This window comes from Tachyglossus aculeatus, chromosome 1 (assembly GCF_015852505.1).
Source record: "Tachyglossus aculeatus isolate mTacAcu1 chromosome 1, mTacAcu1.pri, whole genome shotgun sequence".
NCBI lineage: Eukaryota > Metazoa > Chordata > Mammalia > Monotremata > Tachyglossidae > Tachyglossus > Tachyglossus aculeatus.
The window spans coordinates 77,334,480-77,341,144 of NC_052066.1; the positions used below are offsets into that span (position 1 = coordinate 77,334,480).

The window sequence follows — 6,665 nt, forward strand, 5'->3', positions numbered from 1 at the left end:
TGACTCTTATTCTTAAATTCACTTTAGAACAATGCCAGGGGGCATTATTCAGTTATCACCAATGGAAACTGACAGCCTGTACGATTTTGTCTGTCTTTGATTATAGGTTTGAAGATGGGAGATATGCAATCAAGTAATTGAGGTTTAACAGTTGGTGCTGAAGCCCCTCATGCCTCCAACCAGGACTTTCTTTCTTCTGAATGCTTTCAACACTTTGCTAAACACTACTAAATTCAGATCACTGAAGAAATTCCAGTGCTGCATATCTTACATCTTGGAACTCCATTAGTTAGTCTTAAAGCAAATCCTGTTTTGTGGACTGTCTTGCAATTTTTTAGCTAACTATAATGATAAAAAGGGAGTATAAATTTATTCTGATCCATATCTAGTTGAATGCATGTTTAAAAAAAAAAAACCACACAGAAACAAAGCTTGCTCAATCTACCTGCAGTGACTGATGCAAAACCATCATATGCAAAATCCAAAGGAACTGAAAAGTATTTTACAACTTGTATCACTAGTGCACTGTTGTAACGTATGCAAAGTCTTAAAAGGTAGAATCGTAAAAGTGAAATTCTTTATAGAACATCATAATATACATTAGATAAGTGCTTCAACCTTTTTGGGTTGATGAAAGTTGCCAGTTTAGAAGGACATGGATTTTTATTTCTAGGAGACGCATTTCTTTCCATTTGAATTCAGTTAATATCAGTACGAGTGACTCGCTGGAAATCTGGCAGGGTTTAGAAATCCTGCATGGAATTAGTTTAACCACGTATCCCTTTTCAGTTGTATTATATGGAGTCAGTGTTACATGGACATTCTTAAAGATCCGAATGAAGCATTAGATTGTGTGTCCAGTAGGACGGGGCAGTGTGTGAACTAAGCAGCTTTTTTTTGGAGGGGGAGGCTGCCTAAATCTACAATGCAAATCTTTTATCAGAAATTCTGAGTGGCTATTGTTTTCTCTCACCTTTTGAAAAATCACACCCTGCACAAAATCAGTATCTTCCATGTGATGGAGATAAACGTGAGGCTGCCACACATGCTGTGTAGAATCAAATTCTGTTTTTTATTCAGTTATGGCGTCATTCCGTTTTTTTTTTTTCCTAGAGAATGTTCCAGTCAGCTGAAAATATATGTTCAGATGACTTAACATGCTTTTAAAATTATGTAATCACGGCTAGAGTTTTCCACAAAAGGGGGCAAGGATTCAGCTATGGTTTGAAGATAGTTCGTAAGTTTAAGAACATTAAAGGGAAACAAAACTGTTTCCATCACATTTTCCTTCCCTGTTCTCACTTTTTGCATACCTTGGGTTGGGTTATTCATACTATATATGGTAGCAGGGCTGTCATTGAATGGGAATTCAAAAACTAGGGAGTATTTCCTGTGATTGGCCAACTAACTGACCATATTGCGGACTGTTCATTTGTTATAGTGTTTCTTGATCTAGTCTTTATTACAATATTATTTTACCTCAGGTGGCATTTGGAAAGCATGCACATTAAGCCCAACTGCCGATTAGTGTTTGAGCCTCTTCCATTATCCTTTCTTACAGCAGTAATAATTCGACTCCAAGCAAATACTGTAAGATAACGGACTAGCTTTGGACTTTATTTGTGTAACTCAGTTATATTATCGAAAGGATTTTAATAGAAAAATCATTATTGTGCAAAAATAATCAAGGTTTTTTGGGGGGGCGGGGGGGGGGCTGACTCGTCAGAAATCTAAGGGATTTCAGTGTTTTCAGATACATTCTGACTGCCGTGTGTTGTGAGTAAATGGTTGTAGAATTATGTTCCCTTTTAAGAGTTTACACAGAGGAATATCAGGCTGTAAAGTTTAATAATATAATGTCTGCCCAGAAATACTTTTGTTTGGGAGGGGGGGGGGGGTGGGGTGAAACTGCCCCTTTTGTGGACTTGGCAGCTATTTCAGGGTAGCATCAGTGCTGAATTTTATGCTGCCATTCCAGTATTCTGCCCTGATGAGAGGTATATGCACCTGAATAACCATTTGAGATTAGAGCCTTCAGTAACTTTATTTTTACAGTAAGCACTCTTCATATTTTTTTTTTACTTTCACATTTTATTTTATAAATTTTAGGAATATTTCCTTTTTTTTTGCATGGATCACTGTAAACGAAAGACCCTTTATTCATGATGCCCCTTAACATAATTATAGTATTTACTTGTAAGTACTTTAAAATGTTTCATGAGCACTTAATGCAATTTAGGGATGGCCATATATGAATATGGAGTAGAAAATTACCCCAAGCAAACCATTTGAACCTGTACTTCTTGCCCAAGTTTGTTCTGATAATTCCATTTGTACGATGGGGTTTGCAATATTGACTGGTCAGATGCTCCAGGGACTGAAGTGAATGATCCAGTAGTAGAACAGACAGTTTTTCCACTTTAGCGATAATCTAGTTTAGAAGAAGAAATTCATTGTCTTAGTATATGTTCTTTATAAAGAAAGAAACTAGTTGTGAGGTGTGAAGTCATTCTAATCAGAAAGAAACTGTTCAGAACGAGTCTTAATCCTTGCTGTATCCTTTCTTGTTATAGAGGAATGAGCAGATGAAGCATTGAAACCATAGGAGCGAACTTTCATACTACAGTGTTAGATTAATGTTTTCAAGAGAAAGATAGCCGCTGTGTAGTGCATTGCCACATCATGATTCCTAAATGTAACTCCTTTCACCCAGTGATACTGTTTTTTGCAGTCGCGTATTAGTCCGTTTCTTGAATGCTTTTGCTAAATCCACTGTGGGACTCATCCACAAGAGAAAAATTGTTATCCTTTTTTTTTTTTTTTTGCAATTCTTAAGGCACCATCCATTGTGTGAACCATAGATCACCTCACATGACAAGGAATGTGTGCCTGGCATTTGGAAGATTTAGAATGGTAACTAAAGGTACCGTGGCAAGAGATGAATTTAACCTAGTAATGCTATGCTGTTAAAATTAAAACAAGAAGAAATATAACTGGGGTCAAAATAGAACACTGGAAAGTGTTATTTACGTAGGACATACATTATAGCAGCAAGGAAGTCCTCCGAAATTCCCCCTCCCTTTTACATTACATTCCCTATTTAGAATTCCTGTAAAAAAACAAGTATATAGCTGTACTGGGGTTTCCAGGGAAATTGAAAACAGGCTCCTACAGTAGTGATCAAGATGTAACTGGTTCCTCCAAATATTTGGCCATGTAATATACTTCACAAAATCTTCTCTTTACATAACTTCTAACCTGAGCCTCGAGATCTATTGCTAGATACGTGAGTTCTGTCATTTTCGTTTCCAAGTAAATCATGTTTAGGATCTGGAATCGTTGTTGCTTACTGAAAAAAAATAATAGCCGGGTCTGATTGCTAACTATAGTAGCAGCATGATATTCAAGCCATTCTTTGGGAAAAATAGCTAATCACTGATATTAGAAACTGACCATGTGTCACGGGCAAGTTCATCACTAACGAGGCAGTTGAAAAATGTCTTTTTAACAAACTTCTCAGAACCAAAAGGCTAGTTAGTGAGGTTAGTCGGAAACCTAGGACTTATTATTCTGTGAACCCTTTTCATGAGTGTCCTATGCAAATTCAGTGTTGAGATGATGCAGTGATGGAGAAGAGGTGTTCATTTAGGGCTCACTGCTAGCACTCTTCCTTCCAGTCCCCATTCCTTCCTGCCTCTTTTTGCCAGTCTCCTGCTGCCTCTCCCCCACCCCGTCAAGTACCCTTCCGTGGCGTTGTGTTTCTGGCTGGCTTTTATGAGTGATGTCTCCTAAAGCAATATGGCGCGTGGCTTTTCTTGTATCTCACCAGTAGCGAGAGGAAAATACATCTATAACTAAATGAGACAGATCGGATGTAGTAGTTTTACTCTTGCATATTATTTATTTTAGTACAGTTATCTCTATCGGGTGGCAGTAAAGACGGCGTAGAAATCAGTTGTAGAATCCGCACAGAAGATAAAATCCAAACTTCTAGATTTGCTTAGGTGTTTTTATATCCACATATATATATAAAGAAAACAAGCATTGGAAATCAGTATTACTTTGGCTTGGACTGCCCTTAGACTCCTTAGCTTGTTGCTGAAATAGTGCAGTGATCCTATGAGGAGAGCATACCACCTTAATTATCCCTAGGCCTTAGCTCGGCAGTGTAGAAGATACCCCAGTTTGTGAGCTCCTGTGTTATAGAAATGAAAAGAAAAAATGAAGCATGCTGAACTCCAGAGGGAGAGAGCAACAATGTCCTGGTTATTTGTGGTTTAATTTGCAATCTGGTGGATTAGAATGGAGGTTGAGGCAGTAACAGGATCTTTCTCTTTATTGTTTCCTAAAAAAATTTTGCAAGAAAAGTTGAGCTGACCTTGTGCTTTTTACAGAACACCAGAAACACTTCATCCTGTATGTGTTCTCCAAATGCTTCTCAAAAAAAAAAAAATATATATATATATATATATATACGTATATTTTTTTTCCAACTGGGACAGCGTTTATATGCTATTCAGTCTACTGAAACACAGTTGAGTCTTTGCATATTTTAAATAAAACAATGAGGACAGGAAGGGTCATTTGGAGGTTGTGGAGAAGAGAAATATGAAGCCATTGTTGGACCTCTTTTTATTCACTGGAGAAAAGGAAACGGGTGATACATCCTGCATCATTCCCACAATCCAGTCATTTTCTGAGAACTCTTCCAAAATGAGATTTTCCTGCGAGGTTGTGTACCTTCTTCATATGGTTTTGATCGACTGGCGGGTTGGAGGGGAGGAGGGGAATTGCAAAAGAAATCACTGGCAAACTTAGTAAGATTATGTAGGGGTCATGCAGAAAGGGGAACCCGATTGGTTACAAGAGAAATGTTTGCTTGCTGTTGTATGTGACTTTTGTACGCATCAGCCCAAGCGCTTAGTACAGTGCTCTGCACACAGTAAGCGCTCAATAAACATGATTGATGATGATGATCAGCCTACCACAAGGTGCCGGGTGCCCATTTGTGATAATCCGATATTCTAAATCTTCAGCTTCTTGGAGATGAATTGAAGAAGTTAATCTGATTTGTAATGTGGTCTGATTTTGGTTCTAGCAGCAGGCAAACTGGGAAAAGTTTCTTTGACTGGCTCCTGTACAGACTTGTTTTTAAGTAGAATGAATTTTAGTGTTCTTTTTATTGTAGTACTATTATTGGCTGCCCTGATGTATAAAACAAGTGATTGCATGCAACAGAAGTACAAGAGAAAAGGCCCCGGTAATAGTTCTCCATGTTTGTTATAAGTAGGCACAGGTTTCCTTTTTTATGACTTTTTTTAAAAAAACTGTTTTTCAAGCAGTTATATTGGTACTCTTTTTTTTTTTTTAAGTTTAGGTCAATGTTGTCTTCCAAAAGGTTAAAAGCATCACTCACTTCTGCATTGAACTATTGCATCAACACAAAGGAGTGGAAAAATCCATCCTGAGCCAGTTCAATTTTGTGTAAATTCATACTTTTTTTATTTTTTATGCAATCCGATGAGTAGATGAGCTCAGATTTAAAATTCTTAAAAGCACGTTTATTGTAACAAGAATTGTTATGTATTAATACTTCAGTTTTCAATAAAGATTGACTTGTGTTGCTTATTGGGTTTTCTCTGGTGTTTTTTCAAAAGTTTCATTTTGGCAAAAAGTGTGGCCTAAACCAAAAAAACATTCCACATTTGATCATTTTAAAGTGAGTTTGTAGAGAAATATCTTGGCCTGGTTGATTTGGGGGAGCACCTCATTAATGAATTTATGAGTTGTGTAGGAAACACATGTTTTAAGTATCACTAATTTGCCTGAGAAAGTAGAGTGTAGTTTTTAAGAGACTGGTGAAATAAGAAGTTCACTTCCTTTTTTAAGCTCTTGACAGGTGAGTTGGGGGCTAGCTTTTTTTTTTATACTTTGATGTCAACCACATTAGAGTCTGTTCCTTCTAATTGATATTGACTTTATCTTGAACTTTCTCCCATTTAATACCCCTGAAACAGTGGTCTGCATCTAAGGATTGAGAGAACAGGGGAAGCTTCAAAGGCAGTTCTCAAGCCTTGAAATATGAAGACATCATGTTACTTCCGGCAGTCACAAAGTTCGGCCTGTCTACTAGCCTGTTGTGGCTTGTTGGGGGTAAACTTTCAATTTGATTCGGTTGAGAAAGTATGTGCCCTGGCCATTGGCCCTGCAGGTGGGATCATTTGCCAGTCGAGTGAGGCTACTGCCATTCTGCATCGTACAGTCTTTTAGACTGTGAGCCCACGGTAGGGTAGGGACTGTCTCTATATGTTGCCAACTTGTACTTCTCAAGCACTTACTACAGTGCTCTGCACACAGTAAGTGCTCAATAAATACGATTGATGATGATGATGATCGTACACCCACCCCTCCGGTAGCCAGACAATGGGCAGAGTGCCACTGGAGCACATGGTAGGGGGGCAAACTTAAGACTCCTCTAAGCCGTTGGTGAGTGGAAAGCCAGCAGTGTCATGGGTTTATCCAGGCTAGACTCTGACTCCGACAGAGAAGAATAACGGAGTCTTTATCTGCCGTCATCTTCATTACCAGCCATTGGAGCGAAGCAATGAGGCCCAATTTACTTCAATCCACTTTAAGCAAAGCCAAATCGGCTTTTCTTTTTTTCA

The 6,665-nt window shown here is 38.2% G+C and overlaps 1 protein-coding gene across 1 annotated transcript in view; it reads left to right on the top strand.

Moving 5' to 3' along the window:
* Positions 1 to 5,628, top strand: part of FAM168B (family with sequence similarity 168 member B) — a 49,517-nt gene extending 43,889 nt beyond the window's left edge. Inside the window, exon 7 of the mRNA XM_038744145.1 lies at positions 107 to 5,628. The gene's annotated coding sequence lies outside the window, so the exon portion shown is untranslated. The remainder of the gene's footprint in view (positions 1 to 106) is intronic.
* The last annotated feature ends 1,037 nt before the right edge of the window (positions 5,629 to 6,665 follow it).